Raw genomic sequence first — 18,317 nt, 5'->3', positions numbered from 1 at the left:
TCTAGGACCTACAACAGTGCCTGGCACATAGTAAGTCCTTAAGAAGTATTTTTTGAGGACTGGTGTTGTAGTGTAGCAGGCAAAGCTGCTGCCTCCAATGCCAGCATCCCAAATGGGCGCTGGTTCGAGTCCCAGCTGCTCCACTTCCAATCCAGCTCCCTGCTAATGATCTGGGAAAAGCAGAAGATGGCCCCCATGCTTGGGCCCCTGCTCAAGACTCGGAAGAAGCTCCTGGCTCCTAGCTTCAGCCTGGCCCAGCCCCAGCCATTGAGGCCATCTAGGAATGAACCAGCAGACAAAAGATTTCTCTCTCTCTGTTTCTCCCCCTCTCTTTCTATAACTCTGACTTTCAAATAAATAAGTAAATTTTTTTTTAAAAAAGAAATGTTTTTTGGATGGATGAGTAAATGATCACTTCTTGGGTGCTTACAGCATGGTAGGCATTCATGTGTGTCTGTAAAATGACTTCATTTAGAGAAAGGTGGGGTAATAGGGAAGATGCTCATTGTTGGTGTCATACATGCTTGTGTTTCAAATCTTGGTATGCCTTAGGCTCTGTCTCAGATCCGGGTCCTAGAAGCAGAACCCTAGTTCTTGTGCAAGTGGTCAGACTACTCTCAGGGGAAACCTGAATGGCCGAGGGAAGAGGGAAGAAGCAGAGTGAGAAGCAAACAAATGTGTGGTGGCTTCTGCTGTTTCCACCTGGCCTCAGCCCAATCCCACAGGGAACTCTGGAGTCAGAAGCACACCACAGCACTCTGGAAGGAAGTAGGCAGCATCGCTATCCCCCATATCACTCATCCCCTGGCTTCCGGAGGCCCTGGGCAGGGGAGTTGTCATCGTCCAGCATCCCTAGGCAGGGGGACTCCCCTGGAGAGAACCTAGGTGTGCACCCACAGCTGTCAATACCAGAAGCGTGACGCTGCAAGGAGACCCGGGTGGAAATCAGGGGCATGCACGGATGAGCAGGTCTGATCTGAAGATCCAAAATGCTTCACAGTCCAGAAGCTTGTGAGGGCTGGAATAATGCCGCAAGTGGAAAATTCCACACCTGTGGTCAAAACACAGGCACAGGGACGGGCATTTGGCCCAGTGGTTGAGACTCCTGTTAGGAGGCCAGAGGCCCACGGCAGGGTACCCGGGCTCCATATCTGGCTCTGGCTCCAGCTTCCTGCTAATGCGGATCCTGAGAGGGATGGACCAAATTAACTTGAGTTCCTGACACTCTTGTGGGAGAACTGGATTAAGTTTCCAGCTCCTGGATTTGGCTTGGCCTGTCACTGGCTGTTACACGCATTTGAAGGATGAACCAGCAGCTGGGAGGGTTTTATTCCTTTCTCTCTCTCAAATAAATAAATAAATAGAATACAAATTTTAAATGCAGGCACACTAACCATATTGCTTAAAATTACCTTCAGGCTGTGAGTACAAGATGTACATGACATATAAGTGAATTTTGTGTTAAGGCTTGGATCCCATCTGCAAGATATCTCATTAGGGATATGCAAATATTCCAAAATCTGAAAAAAAAATCTGAAATCCAAAACAATTCTGGTTCCAGGCATTTTGCATAAGGGATACTCCACTTATACTACAGGCTTGTAAGTGTTCTCATTAAAATAACACTACCCTGTAATTTACAACAATGCAAAGCAGCCCAGGGGTCCAGAGCTTAACTGAGTGAAAAGTGAATCCCAACTACTCAGATATTCATAAATGAATTACAGTTATCAAGCAATGAAATTACATGTGCTAGGACATGAAATACAGATGATCCTCGAACCCATCGTAAGTTGAAACTATCGTAAGTAGGAAGAGTCATTTAATACACCTGATTTGACAAACATCAGGGCTTAGCAACACAGCACACTCTAGGTCAAGTTGAAAAATTGTGAGTCCAACCATCGTAAGTCAGGGACCATCAAGAAATGCTTTGCGTGCCCTCTCTCATATACTGTTCATAACCTACAGGATATGTAACCTTATTTTCCTAAAATTAAAGCGAGGAGGCAAATCCTAGGAGGGGTAACATAATTAGCCCCAAATTTCACTAGCACTGGTCGTAGCATGGCCAGGGTTTGAAATCAGTGATCCCACACTCCACAATCGAAGAATCTTAACCACAACTCTAGGAAAACGTCCTGAGATACTACTGTTCATTTCTTTCTGCACAAATTTCTCTTTCCCGTCCCCAGTTTCCTGCCTTCTCTTCAAGCAGGCAGTAGTCCCTGAGAGTCTCTCCTAGGGGACAATTCTAGTAGCGTGGAAATCAGAAATGAGAGCTTCCCCCCTCAAAGCTTATGCCTTCAGGGAAAAAAAAGCCAAGAACACCAAATATATTGGCTTGAAGAAATGGGGAGATGACATTTCTGCCACTAGAACCAGGGTCTTTAGACTGGAAGAGGGAGGGAAGAATGAGCAGTGTGTGTCAAGACAGAGGGAGATAGAGAAAGAGACAGACAGAGACAAAGGGAGATGGAGGGAGGGAGGGAGAGACAGAGAGATGGATGGAGCTGGAGTGAGAGACAAAGAGAGAGAGAAAGGATGATAAAGAGAAGGAATGACAGAGAGATAGGGAGAGACCAGAAAACTGAAAGTGGGCAAGAGCAAGACAGCAAGCAAGTCTTTTGGATCCTGAACAGCAGTGACCTGACCCTCACACAGCAGCACCCTGGGAGATATCACAGAACCCCAGAGCAGAAAGACCGTGTGGTCCCTTACATGCAAGGGACCACCAGGAAGGCTCACAAAACAGCCTCACTCTCCACACGTTACAAAGAAGCACAGAAAGCAATTGGTGGAAAGAAGCCACACAACAGCTGCATTAGTGGCAACCTGTGTATGTGGATGACTGAGAGCCAACCTCCGTCTTTCTTTGGATGAAATAGAGATGGATGTGACGTGACCCTGGAAGAACCAGAGTGAACATTTTCTGTAGATCAGAGGGACAGAGGGCTTGCATCAAATAATCAAGTTGAGCCAGAATGGAAAGAGAGGAATACTTATTGCACATCTGAGTCTGAGGTTTGAAGTGTGGTCCTTGGGGATTGCAGTGAGAGTACCCTGGGTCACATTGTAAAAAGAGAACTTTTGCATCCTGAGGTCAGCATTGCTGGTCCTTGAAAGAGAAATTTTCCTTTCTCTTCTGGTTGCTCCACTCCCTTTCCCTACCAGCTGATGGAAGGAATCGGAACTTGAAGTCTAGGTAAACTGAAGCTAGGACCCTGATGGGGCTACAGTCTCAGTGAAGGAAGACTAGAAAAGTCGTACTCATCGGTTCAGGGAAGGAAACTGGGGGATTTGTCACTGATAAGAGCTCTGGGTTAGAGAATTACAAAACAGTTCCTCTATGAGGAACCCAAATGCCAAGTCTGGGCCACGTGGGGACCATGAACATCAAATCTACACTGCTGCTAAGTGCAAGGATAGCTGACATGATCAATTAACATACACTTGCTCTAGACTGGCCCCCTGTAAACACACTTACACAACCATCCCATAGTAACATTACTGTACCCCGAGGCTGCGTGGGACTCCCATGGTATAAATGATCCTCACCTACACAACCATTCCGTAATAACATTACTGTACCCCGAGGCTGTGTGGGACTCCCATGGTATAAATGATCCTTACCAGGATTTAGCTGTCATTCAAAAACTGCAAACCGTGGGAAGAAATGATCAACCATGAAGAAGAGTCAGCAGGTGCCACCGGGTCATGATTAGTCCCAGAAGCTCCAGGTAACAGAATAATCTGAAAGAGACTAGAAAATACATTGGTTTGAAAACTTTAAAGGGATAGAAGAAAAACCAGAGAGAATCTTGAAAGAACAAGATAATAGGGAAATAATAACAAACTCGAGAAAGGATAAAACAGAAAGCCTGCCAACAAAAAGACATATAGTCCCAGAAAAAAAAATCTCAACTGTGTTTTACAGCAGATTAAAAAGAACTAAAAAGAGAATTGCCGGAGACATGAGATCGAGCTGAGAATACGAGAATATTGCCCAGGATAAAGGTCACAAAGAAGACGTAGACCAAGGGAATACAAGATACAGGAAAAAGGATGTAGAGGAGTTTTGGAAGGAAAAAACAGAGAGAATGGGAAATGGGTAATGTTCAGTGAGAATTTCCAGGATTCTGGAAGCATACTACTAGGTTCTGAATGAGATAAATAAGAATAAATCCCCACCTGGATACATGACAGTGAAACTGAAAAAACAATCAAGACAAGGACACTCTTTTTTTTTTTTTTTAAAGATTTATTTATTTATTTGAAAGTCAGAGTTACACACACACACACACATACACACACACACACACACACACACACAGAGAGAGAGAGAGAGAGAGAGAGAGGCCTTCCATCTGCCGGTTCACTCCCCAATTGGCCGCAACAGTTGGAGCTGTGCCAATCCGAAGGCAGGAGCCAGGAGCTTCTTCCAGGTCTCCCACATGGGTGCAGGGGCCCAAGGACTTGGGCCATCTTCCACTGCTTTCCCAGGCCATAGCAGAGAGCTGGATCAGAAGTGGAGCAGCCAGGACTTGAACCAGTGCCCATATGGGATACAGCACTGCAGATGATGGCTTTACCCACTATGCCACGGTACCAGCCCTGACAAGGACACTCTTAAAAGCTACCAGAGATAAAGGGAAACACAGATTGGCAACCACAGAGAAGCTCAGAACAATGGAACAGGGCCTTCATGATCCTGAACAAGAGTTCTGTCCGTCTAGAATCCTTTACCTGGTTTAAAGATTCAGAATGAAGGCAACAACAAGACATCTTTAGAGGGAAACGATGGAGAGCATTTAGCGAGCCCAGCAGTGTATTTCTGTTAAAAAAAAAAAAGCATTAAATACAGAATGAAGGATTAGGGAGCCCCAGACTCTCAGAAAGCATTTCTCTTTAGTAACTAATTTTGGGAGAGGAAATAAGAGCAAGGTGGAGGCCGGCGCTGCGGCTCAGTAGGCTAATCCTCCGCCTTGTGGCGCCAGCACACCGGGTTCTAGTCCCGGTCGGGGTGCCGGATTCTGTCCCAGTTGCCCCTCTTCCAGGCCAGCTCTCTGCTGTGGCCAGGGAGTGCAGTGGAGGATGGCCCAAGTCCTTGGGCCCTGCACCCCATGGGAGATCAGGAGAAGCACCTGGCTCCTGCCATCGGATCAGCGCAGTGCGCCGGCCGCAGCGCACTGGCCATGTTGACCATTGGAGGGTGAACCAACAGCAAAGGAAGACCTTTCTCTCTGTCTCTCTCACTGTCCACTCTGCCTGTCAAAAAAAAAAAAAAAAAAAAGAGCAAGGTGGAAACAAAATAACCAAACTACACACATCAATGGATGCGGAGAAAAGGATCCAGAGTTAAAGCTTTCTAAGGCCCTTGAGTGTTCTACAGGAAGAGAGAAACTGATTAACCATGGAGATTGCACATGTATACTAAAAACTGAAGGGAAATGACTAAAAGAATAGGGAATGAAAACTACATAAAATACAATAAAAAATCACAAGGTAAGATGGTCAAAATAAATCCAAATGTGCAAGCAATCACAATAAATGTAGGGGAACATTACCCTAATTAAAACTCAGGGGCTCACTAGGCTCATCCTCCGCCTGTGCCGCTGGCACCCCAGGTTCTGGTCCCGGTTGGGGCACTGGTTCTGTCCCGGTTGCCCCTCTTCCAGTCCAGCTCTCTGCTGTGACCCGGGAGTGCAGTGGAGGATGGCCCAAGTGCTTGGGCCCTGCACCCGCATGGGAGACCAGGAGGAAGCACCTGGCTCCTGGCTTTGGATTGATGCAGCGTGTTGGCCGCAATGCACCAGCCGTGGCGGCCACTTGGCAGGGTGAACCAACAGAAAAAGAAAGACCTTTCTCTCTCTCGCTCTCTTTCTCTCTCACTCTCTAACTCTGCCTGTTAAAAAAAAAAAAAACAGGGACTCTTGAATTGGATAAAACAATATGAATGCATCTAATATACTCTTTATTAGAAATGTACCTAAAATAATTTTTTAAAGTAATAGGATGGAACAAGAGATTCCAGAAAAATGCCAACCGAAATATTAATTTACTAATATTAGCATCAGATAAAATACTATTTAAGACCAAAAAAAGCATAAATAGAGATTTAAAATGATCATTATGTAACTATTAAGGGTAAAATTCATCAGCTATGCTCAATTAGCAGCACAGCTTCAAAACATTGAAAGCTAAGATGACAGGGTTGCCAGAAGAATTTGACAAAACTATAGTCATAAAAGGAGACTTTATTTAATTTACTTTGGTGTAAATGAGAAAGAGTGAGCATGAGAGCGCTCTCATTCTCTGCTTCACTCCCCAAAGGACTGCAATGGCTACCTCTGAGCCAAGGCAGAAGTCTCCTGCGGGGTGGCAAGAACACAGCCACTAGGACCATCGCCCCTGTTTTCCAGGGTGTGCTGGATGGAGCAGGAGCGGCCGTGGGAATTGACCCCAGATCTCTGACAGGGGAGGCAGGACACCCACCCTTACAGACAGAGGTTGTAATGAACATTCTTCAGAAACTGACGACTTGAGGAAATGAAAAATAAGTGAGGGTATTGAAGTTTTGAACATCCCAATCAATAAGCTTGGTCTAACGCACATGGTAAGGATATCAAGCCTAACATTAGAATATAGTCTTGTTAAACACACATAAAATATTTATTAAAATTTCCCAAGGCTACAGAGCAAGTCTTAACAAACACCAAAGGTTCAATATCATACAGATGACTTCTTTAATAATGCAGTGAGACTGGAAAAGAAGGGAAGAAAGGCACTCAGACACTTTTCCTACTACACTTGTCTAACACAATTCACCTGCCACAAAAGAGATCTGGAGATAAGACAATTTTTAGACATGAACAACAACAAATAATATCACCTGTTAAAACATGTGGATGCTAACTCAGGGTTCTTACTGAAGAGTAGAGTCTCAGTAGAAACAGGGGAAATGCAAATTGAAATAGCAGGGCCAGCATTGTGGTATAACTGGTAAAGCCACTGCCTGTGATGCCAGCATCCGAATGGGCCCCTGTCACACCCATGTCGGAGACCCAGAAGACCCCAGCACCCACGTGGGAGACCCAGAAGAAGCTCCTGGCTCCTGGTTTCGTCCTGGCCTAGTCCTGGCTATTGCAGCCATCTGGGGGAGTGAGCCAGTGGATGGAAAACCTCCCTCTCCCTCTTTTTCTCTCTCTTCCAGCCCTCTCTCCCTCTCTTTCTGTAACTCTGTCAAATAAATAAATAAATATTTTTAAAAAAACTGGAATAGCAAGGAGATCCTTTGAGGCCTATAGTATGGCACAACTTTTGAAAGTCTGAGAATGTCAATCATCAACAAGGATGTGAGCTGACAGGAACCCCAACATTGCCACTGATAGGGTAAACAGAACCCTTCTTCTTTCTAAAAGAAAGACTTATTAGTTTGAAAGGCGGAATGACAGAGTGAGAGGGCAAGACAGAGAGGTCTTCCATCTGCTGGTTCACTCCCCAAATGCCTGCAACAGTCAGGTCTGGGCCAGGCTGAAGCCAAAAGCCAGGAACTCCTTATGGGTCTTCCACATAGGTGGCAGGGACCCAAGCATTTTGGCCATCTTCTGTTGCCTTCCCAGGCACTTTAGCAGGAAACTGGATCAGAAACAGAGCAGCCAGAACTGAAACTGACACTCTGCTATTGGTTGCTGTCATGGCAAGCTGTGGCTTATCTGGCTGTGCCCCAACAGAACAGTTCCAGGCATGGCCTGTGAGCGTCCAGAAAGCACAAACATGCTCTTCTACTCATTAAGTCATCTCTAGGCATATCCCCTGGACTGGCCACCCCGATCAGTGGTTGTGAAGCTAAGAGGAACCTCAACAGCTTTAGAAGTGTAAAAAAAAAGACAAAATGACCAAAATGCATTACACATAGCAAGATTAGGAATTAGTTTTGCAAAATTGTGCATGTGTTTGTGTGTGTGTGTGTGTTGGTGGCAGTATAAGCAAACTATTTCTGGGGAATGCTATGAAGAAGAATTGGATAGACAAAGCCCTAGAGAAACTCCTGAGTTTGCACACAGAGATAGCAGTAAGCAAGGTGTTCATCTGAATGCCTTCTCAAAGCAGGAGAAAGGGAAAGTTGCATTTATTCACTCAGTGGAATACTACCCTACAGCTAAAATAACCTAGATTTACCTGGATCAACATTGAGAAATCTCAAAATCATAATGTTGAAGACAGCGATAGCCTGTGGCATTTCTCTAAATTTTAAAGATGCATATATAGGCAGCAAAAAGGATCCCTGCCAACTTCAGGATTGGTGTTTATAGCTAGGGAGGAGGGTTGGGAGGAGACTCAGATGGACTGGAACACCTGGGGGCGGTGCCTTTCTGTAACATTCTGTATGGGAGCCAATCCGGAGCAAACACGGGAAAACGCGCACACCTGTACAATGCGGGTGCTGGGCACTTAGGTGGCTGGTATCTTATGTACTGTGTGTCTGAAACTGTTCCTAAATAAAAAAAATGTAAACGATACAATAAAAACACCGGCAATGTATTCTCCACCCAGTAGAGGCTCCTGTGCCACATTGGTGTGTACTTGACTGGAAGGAAAGCTCTCTGGCATTTAAGCTTGAGGCCCGGGAGACAGAATGTAAATTTATATCACACACTCCAACGAAATCAATAGAGGTAATTTCCTGATTCAAGCCCATAGATGTGCATAGAACCATCCAGATCTACAGAGAACTATACACATAGAGTGGGAGCTCAGGGGGCGATTTAGGGCCTGAATTATTCAGTATCCGTCTCGTGTCCCTGTCACGTTGGCTTTCAGTTGGGACACAGTGGAGAAGCATGAAGTCGGCATCTCAGCTCAGATGCTCTGACAATAACAGACCCGTGATGAATGATAATTGTGTTTTCTCTACATCAGTGTATGGAAATCTGTTTATAGATCTGGATTACAAATTCTGGAAGCTTTATATGTTTAATGATTTTTCACCGACCTTAAAGGGCCCTGTACTATTTCAACCATGACTCTGCCTCAGTTCTGGGCATTGTTGAATTAACTCTGATTTAGCCCTGTGGAATTAACTTTGGTGATAAAGAAAAACTTGAAATGCCACTTCTCCCACCCCCACGTTCCTTGCGTGATTGAGAAAACAGGTAGGAAAAGGAAAAGGCAGGCATCAGGGACAGTCTTCAGCCCGTGGCTGTTTCCCGTCTCCAGGCTTATAGGAGCTTAGTCATTCCAAATTTCATAACAGAAGTCCCTGTTGGGTGGAGGGCAGTCCATTAGGTCTCATTTGTGCTTCTCGAAAACAGAAGCCACTGGCCATGAAGTTCAGGTCTAACAGGATTAAAACATACAGCAGTCGGGCGATGGCTACAAAATCAAAAGCTACTGAGTGACACACACATTCTAAAAAGAAAATTGAATTAGCAGTGACATTTTTTGGCCTGAGGCCTTTTTTTTTTTTTTTTTTTTTGGACTGTGGAAATAAAGATAAACTTTGATCTATTCTACTCAGAACCTGACAAAACATCAAGGGCAGAATATTGCCTCTAATCTGATTTGTTATATCCAGGCTGCAACCCTTTGGTTCTTCTGTGTCTTCGGGATGGGCACTCTTTGCATCGACATCGACGAGGGGACTTTTTATGCTCGGCTACAACAATCCCAATAGGGAAGTCCTGCCTGGTACTCGCGAGAAGTCCCGATTGTACTGGATGCTGTGGCTTGTTTGATTCACAAGGTTTGGGAGGTCCTCCTTGGGGTGGAAAAGCCATAACTAGTAGAAGTGAAGTAGAAACACAGAGCAGGGAAATGAGAGTCCAGTGAATATGGAGTTACAAAACTTATAACAAGTACAAACTTTTTTGTTCTTAAATCAAAAGGCTTCTTTATTTTCTCAGGAGAAAGAAAATGAACCAAAGCGGACCTGCCATGAGACACAATCTAAAAATGCCCTTTACCTTTTAAAGATAAAGAAACGATACAGCAAGTACGCAAGCAAGAGCATACATAGTTATCTTCAAAGACAAGCACAGGAGTGGACGATGGAGCGCAGTGACATCAGCGGCTGCTTGCGACGCCTGTGTTCCACTTCAGAGCGCCTGCTTTGAGTCCCAGCTCCTCTGCTTCCGAACAAGCTTCCTGTTAATGCTCTCGAGAAGCAGCAGTTGATGACTAGAGTACCTGAGTCCCTGCCAACTGCCTAAGAGACCCAGCTGGAGCTCCAGGCTTCTGGCTTCAGCAGCCTGGCCCAACTCTGGCAGTCATGGGCATCTAAGCAGTGAATCAGTGGAAGGAAGATCTCTCTCTCTCTGTAACTCTGCCTTCTAAATAAATGCTTTACAAACAAACACAAAAGGAAAACAAGACAAAATACACCCTTTAGAAAAGGATCAGGGTGGGCTCAGAATTTTCCACATTAGCAGGAAACACCATCAAAGACTTGAGGGATACCTGCACAACTCTGAGAAAAGAAGGTGGTAACTCAGTATGCATCCTGGTTGGTATTCAGATACAAGGGAAATGGAAAAGCATCTCAGAGCTCCTGGCAGAGGGGACAGGATTGCAAGGATCCTCAAGTGAAAAGACCTTGGCAGGTAGTACACTGAAGCCTGCACTAAGAGCCTGGAAATTTTTTCCTGCAAGTTTTAAGCAAAGGAGTGATACGAGTCAAAGGATCTTTAAAAACTCCTCATGTAGTTTGCTAGGTGAAAAACAGACTAAAGGGCTAAGAGCGGGAGTGGGTAGGAGTGAGGAGGATTTTGCCTGCATCAGGAAGAAGTGACAGGTCTAGCCTGGTACAGTCAAGGACGTGGATGAACTTGAGATATTCTCCACAGGAAGACACAATGATGTGCTGACAACTTGCCTTGAGGGTAGGGTAGGGAAGGAGAGGATTCCAAGAAGGCTATAGGCTCCTGGCTTCATGCTCCAGTTTCCTGGAATGAGAGACTGTTGGGGGCACAAATTTAGGGCTTATTTTGAACCTGTGAAGTTTGGGAAACTTCCCACTGCGAGGCCAAGGACTCAGTTGCGTGTGCAAGTCTGGCACCATGAAGAATGCTCTCAGCCCTGAACTTCTCTGTGCCTCCCCTCCCGGTTCCTCGTGCCTGGCTGTCTCTCAAACCTTCCATCGACCTCTGAAGCTCCCGTCCTGTGGTCCATGAACGCCCTCTATCCTGACGTCCTCTGCTTCCAGCCCCGCTCACCCTCCTTCGGTCCTGCTTGTCCTGATAAACGGCACGTCAGCAAGAGAACCCTTGGGCTTCCTCCAGAGCCCTTCCCGCGTCCAGTAACAACACCTCCAGCCTTTCAGTGACTGAAGTGCAAAATCCTGACGTTATCACTGACCTCTTTCTGTAACACTTCACACTCAACTCTCCAAAAAACCCACTGGCTTCTCATACAACCCAGTAAAAAACCAAAGATCTTACGACAACCCAGAATGCTCTGTGTCACCTGGACCCTCTGATCTTGTCTCCTGCTGCCTTCAACCTCACTCCCTTTGTTTCCACCACATTGGCCTCCTCGCTGTTCCTCAGAGATTTCCAAGCTGAAACTCTGCTCCACCCACTCACATGGATTCCCCATTTCCTTCGTGTCCTTCAAACATCACGGCATCAGGGAGGCATGCCCTAACCCCATATAAAGTACCATCCTTCTCCTCCTTACCACATCTGGCATGTTTCCTGTTTGCTTGTTTCTCTCTCAACCCCATGAGGCCGCTGTCTTTATTTTGTTCACCAACGTACCTGGGTAATCTAGAACAGTACCCGGCTATAGTAGATGCTCAATCAGTATTGTTGCTGAAGACTAGAGGCCCAACAACCTGGAATGTAGCCTCAATTACAACCTCATGTGACCTCTCTGAGATAGATCTTTCTTAGCTGTGGGGTGGGGACATTAATACCTGCCCTGCTCAGCTCGCAGAGCTGCTATGAAGATCAAATGCCTTACTGTGCCCCATGGTTCAGCTGTTAGACAGAAAGATTCTGTCATTCTCATAGGCCACAGTTCCATGCCAAAAATGCAACACAGAATATGTGCAACTTAATAAAGGGATGTTTGATAATTTCACATATAACTTCTAGAGGAAAAAGAGGCAAAAAGAAAGGAAGACCCTCAACAAACTATTGTGTTCTTACAGGAAATTCTCTGGCAAGTTCTCATCTTAAAGGAGCAACTCATAAAAGGAAAGAAGGGCACAAAACCAAAGATAAATACGAAAGAGTGGCCGGCGCCATGGCTCACTTGGTTAATCCTCCACCTGCACGCTGTCACCCCATATGGGCGCCGGGTTCTAGTCCCGGTTGCTCCTCTTCCAGTCCAGCTCTCTGCTGTGGCCTGGGAAGGCAGTGGAGGATGGCCCAAGTGCCTGGGCCCATGTACCCATATGGGAGACCAGGAAGAAGCTCCTGGCTCCTGGTTTCAGATCGGTGTAGCTCTGGCCATAGTGGCCATTTGGGGGGTGAACCAATGGAAGGAAGACCTTTCTCTCTCTTTCTCTCACTGTCTAACTCTGTCAAATAAATTTAAAAAAATACGAAAGAGTGATAAACAGGGACGAGGATGGTTTTAGTGAGACTGTGGCAAAAAAAAAAAGAGCTAGGCTTGCAAAAATGTTAAGGATGAGAAAAATTGATTTGGGGCACATTGGAAGCAAGAAGATAAATGACAGGATTGTGCCAACAGATGACAGATTAAAAGAAGAACTCAGATTTCAGTTTGTTTCCAACAAAGAAAATGGTCTTCATATTTGAAATAAGAAATCCTTCAAAATGGAATTTAAAGAGCAAGGGAGAACTAAAGAGACACATTGAATTCTGCTTCATTAGATGAAGTTGCACCCCTAGACCCAATGTAGCTGTCAACCAAATCCCTCACTTCATTTCTTGAATCTTGTCTTCTCTCCTAAGCTTGGCTCCCAGGAAGGTTACCATCTCATTCTGGGCATACCCAGCTCTCCGCTCGGCCTGATGCAAGGCGTGACAGGCGTCACACCAGCCAGGATTTGTTAGAACTCTTCGGTAGAGGAGGTTTCTTTATCCACCACCAGACCAAAAGGGACATGAGAGAGTGCACACATGAACACTTGATGTGTGGGGGTGGGGGGGTGGGGGGGGTGTGTGTTTGGGGAGAGTAAGGGTTTATTTCTCCCTTGCTGCCAAAAAAGTACAACATGGACACGTTTTTGGATTTTCCAGCTTCCTGTCAAACACCTCAGGACCAGCTGGTTACACCTCACTTTCTCTTCTGGGAGCCCTACAACATGTTCCTGAGATGCAAGAGGTCCAGGAAAGATTGTTGGAGACATGCCCCAAGAACATTCGCTTGTTAAACAAAGTGAGGCCCCTGCACCACTGAGTTTGGATAGCAGTACTGAGCATGAGATCACAGATGGTCTAACACAATGTGGGCAAATAAAGCCTTTATCAGGATCTTGACATCCTAACCCTGCATCAAAATCTCTGGATGCTCCCTCCATTCTCTGCATAGCCACTAGTAAATATTTTTCAGAACTCTATTATTGTTAGAAAGTGATTTCCAAAGAACTTGAAAATGGCTCATACCCATGGTTAATCTTCTAAATTCTTTCTTCTGAAACCCATTGCCTGCCCTCTTCTCCACCCATCTTTCTTTAGCATGCCCTTCCTGACTGATCTTTTTTTATAAGGCAAATTCATAATTTGCTCATTATCTCAATTATAGACTGGACTGACCCTGACTGTTGTACTGGGTGTGGATTGGCCACTGGATTTCCACGTGGTCATCCTACTGTTGGGATCCAACTCTATCCTCCATGGTACACCCATTTTCGAAGTTCATAGAAATGGGTTTCCATATTTATTTTTGTTCTTTGCTCTTTTTTTTAAAGATTTATTTATTTATTTGAAAGTCAGAGTTACAGAGAGAGAGGAGAGGTAGAGAGAGAAAGAGAGAGAAAGAGAGAGAGAGAGAGAGAGAGAGAGAGAGAGAGAGAGAGAGGTCTTCCATCCAATGGCTCCCCAATTGGCCGCAACGGCCGGAGCTGCGCCAATCTGAAGCCAGGAGCCAGGAGCTTCCTCTGGGTGTCCCATGTGGGTGCAGTGGCCCAAGGACTTGGGCCATCTCCTACTGCTTTCCCAGGCCACAGCAGAGAGCTGGATTGGAAGAGGAGCAGCCAGGACTAGAACTAGAGCCCATATGGATGTCAGCGCTCCAGGCCAGGGCGTTAACCCACTACTGTACCACAGTGCCGCCCCCGCTCTTATTCTTAAAAATTGTTTGATGCCTTTTCTTTCTAGAGACTACCAACTTCACCCCAGCAGGAGGCTGGGCCTGCCTCTCACAAGGAGACTTCTCAGACACTGCCTGTCTATCTGCCTGGGCTCCAGAGCACGGCTCCTCGGAGGTCTCTCTTCCACCGTATTTCATCATTGCTTTCCTCAGTGGCAACAACCATTTACTCACACCATGAGCACAGCGGGTCATCCTCTTGGGGAACCAGAACTTGCTACCTGGACCTGGGGAGTCAGGCGTCCCTCTCTTTCCATACTTTTCCTTCTAGAAGGAGAATCTACTCTAGATTGGGTACTGCCGGCTCTGCCTACTCGATCTTGCTGTGAATTCTCTGTTCTTCTTGAACTGCCTTGAACCATAATCACTCTAAAACATATGAACATGGGATTCCCAAATAACTGTCAGTGAGCGATAGACTTTTTGAGGGGTAGATCCTGAGGCTCTTTAATCTTTACAACCTGGGACAGTGAGCAGCCACAGTATTTATAGGAAGAAGATCCAGGAGGCTATAAAAAGATGCTAATTGTTTTTTCCAAAGAAAAAAAGGCAAATTCCAAGAAGTAAAAGAGTGTTAAATAGCAAACCCCTCAAAAAGTGTTTTGCAAGCACTTGGAAAAGAATCACATGTTTCCTAAGTAAATCATATGAAATGGACCTGATTTCCTGACTGAGGGCATCAGTCTCAGGGATATGATGTAGAAGTTGTGGGTCTCAATTGTTTTCACTATATAATGTGTCTTTTTTATTGTGGCAAAACATCCATAACAGCATTTACTATTGTATACATTTAAATGCACATTTCAATGGCTCTAAGTACACTCACATTGTTGTGCAAGCATCACCATCCATCTCCAACACTTTCCATCCTCCCCTGTCGAAACTCTTAACTCTCCTTTCCTCATCATTCCCAGCCCCCGGGACCACAATTCTACCTTCTGTGTCTATGAACTTGGCTACCCTAGGTACTCCATAAAAGAAGATTCCTCCACTATGTGTCCTTGTGTGACTGGCTTATTGCAGCATTTGTCAGAATGTCCTTCCTTTTTTAAGGCTGAACACCAGCACATCTCAATTTTTTATTTCCATGCTGTTCGGTGGTTCAACAACAGGAACGCAGACCGAGGGATGGGACACTGAAATATCCCTGAATCCACGTCCCCCTGGGCGAGGCTGTCTCAAAAATTTTCACAAGACACCTGTCCAGTCTCCTCCCTGAGCATTCCTAACAATGACCCACCTGATGACCCAGAAGGGCTGCCAAGCTAGTAACTTGTGAATGACACAAAATTGGGCACACTAGCTCTTCTGTCGAATGATGAATATGATGCGAAGTATGTAGTGTACTAAAATGACACACTGGAAGCAGGGATATGAAGTGGAAGAGCAGTAAATGTGATACCCTAAAATTAGGTCGAGGTGCACATGCACACACGCACGCGCGCGCAAGCACACACACACACTCCTGCAGAAACACAGGATGGAGCAGAGCTAAGAGCAGCACAGCCACCCGTTGTGGGTTTTAATTGACCACAAGCTCAGTCTGAGTCGACAGTGGGATGTGGTTATCAGAAAAAAAACCAATGTGATCCAGAGGTACATTAATAGAAGCGCAATGTTCAGAGCAAGGCAGGAAATAGCTTTTCTGCAGGCCTTGATGGTTAGGTTGCACTTGGAATGTTGGGCTCCACTTGGCACCGCAGCTTCTGAGGGATATAAAAAACTGGAGGGCGTTCGGCAGAGGGTGAATGGTCAGGAAGATGTGCCGCACGGGGAGCAGGGAGCAGAGTCGGAAGCTTAGCAGGGAGAAGAGAAGACATTGCAGGGGCAATTCAGGAGGTGACCTTAAACCTTGAGAGGCTTGCTTTGTTTTTCTTAAAGGAGAGATCTTGACAGAGCTCTGCACGGTACTTCCAGAAACTGTTGGAAAGTAGAATTAGAAGATATGTTTATTTTGGAGGCAGAGAAAGGTTTGAAACACCCTACCATGCGCATGACAACTCCCAGAACAAACAAATGTCCAGCTCAAACTGTCCACCGTGCTGAGCTTGAGAAACTTGCTTGGGAAGTAAGTCCTGTGCTAAAATGTTTCAGGGCAGAGAACCAACTCTGCTGGATCAGGTCCCTTTTTGTATCACTTGCTGGTTTTGGAGAATCCTGAGATTTCACACAAAGCTTCGGATCTCCAGCCTCTTGTTTAAAAAAAAAAAAAATTCCCCTATTTGGCAATACTGGGTCTAACTTCCCACATGGCAACCACTGCCTGGGACAGTGTAGCTGATGTGTCTTCTGGACAAATCAACAGCTCTCCAGCTCATACCAGTCCTCCTCTGATTGCCTGTTGGACGTGGCGGGCCTTTGAATTTGTGATCTCCATGTGTACTGAATTCAAGGGTTCTCAACTTGGAGTCACTCAGAGAGCTTTTAAAAGTCCCAGTGTGAATTCTGCACCCTGGGCCAATTACTTTAGACTCCGTGGGGGTGGCACCAGCCATCAGTGTTTGTTTTTACAGCTCTCTAAAATTGCTTCAAGGTGCAGTCAAGGATAAGAACCACAGCTGTGGATAATGGAACTATATAACCCATAGGAAGACATTCTAAGACTCACAAACTTATACACAGTAGACAGTCAGTAGTTAGTAGGACTTTCTAATCATCAAAGAACTAAGCAACTGAATGCGTTGTTTCAGAAATGAGCTCCAATAGAAATTATGACTTGGGGATATTTGAGAGATTTGCAATTCTGAATGTCTATGAGCCTCATGTGGGGAGTATTTCCAGGCACACTGGTCCAGGTCCCATCCTGGGAGATTATAATCCAGTAAACTCAGGTGGAGGCTGGGCAGGTGTCAGTTAAAAATCTCCCCAGACGATGCTGATAAGCACTCCCAGGGCAGAACTGCCAAGCAAGTCGGATGACCTCTATGAGTTCCCTACCTCAACCTTGGCAGGAACTTGGGTCCTTTAAAAAAAAATTGTGTAAATCCTCAAATGCACACTGAAATAGAAACATAAATCACATGACCACCTTGGGCTGGGGAGTGTTTTACCACACACAAAGATGAAGTGAAATTTGAAGCTGCAAGATTTTCTGGGTTGGTCTAATATTGAGGCCCGTAGGATTCAAGGAAAGAACTCTTTCCTAGGTCCTAGCTCTTTTTCCTGACACACTTGACATGTGATGTTTGCTTACATAACCTCTCAGAATGGCGCTTATTTGATTGTGTGAGAGTTCTTAGCTTGAAGCAACAGTTACTGATGCTGCTTGCTTTAAGCTAAAAAGAATCCTATCAAATGGATATTGGGACAGGGTAAGAAAATTTTTAAATATGTTCACCTTAATAAAATATGATACAAGCATGCAATGACTTATACAGACACTAGAAATTATCAAATTAGGGCCAGCGCCGCGGCTCAATAGGCTAATCCTTCGCCTTGCGGTGCTGGCACACTCGGTTCTAGTCCCGGTCGGGGCGCCGGATTCTGTCCCGGTTGCCTCTCTTCCAGGCCAGCTCTCTGCTGTGGCCAGGGAGTGCAGTGGAGGATGGCCCAAGTGCTTGGGCCCTGCACCCCATGGGAGACCAGGAGAAGCACCTGGCTCCTGCCTTTGGATCAGCGTGGTGTGCCGGCCGCAGCGCGCCAGCTGTGGCGGCCATTGGAGGGTGAACCAACGGCAAAGGAAGACCTTTCTCTCTCTCTCTCTCACTATCCACTCTGTCTGTCAAAAAAAATTATCAAATTAGAATGTATGTGTAAAGATATTCACAATATAGGACTTTGTGAGAAAATTTCATTATACAAAAACAGAAGTGAGAGATGATCTAATAAATCTTATAATAGTATTTTATATTAATAGTTATACATAAAATATGGAACAAAGTTCTGAACCTCAACTCAACCTCATACCTTTTATTTAAAAAGTAACTGAAAATGGCTTATGATCTTAAATATAAAATGTAAACTTGTAAAACTTCCAGAAAAAAATGAGAAAAATCACAAATACCTGAGTTCCTAGACTTAATACCACTGTATAACCT

This window comes from Oryctolagus cuniculus, chromosome 19, assembly GCF_964237555.1.
Source record: "Oryctolagus cuniculus chromosome 19, mOryCun1.1, whole genome shotgun sequence".
NCBI classification, from domain to species: Eukaryota; Metazoa; Chordata; class Mammalia; order Lagomorpha; family Leporidae; genus Oryctolagus; species Oryctolagus cuniculus.
Note: the sequence above shows the minus strand (reverse complement) of the source record.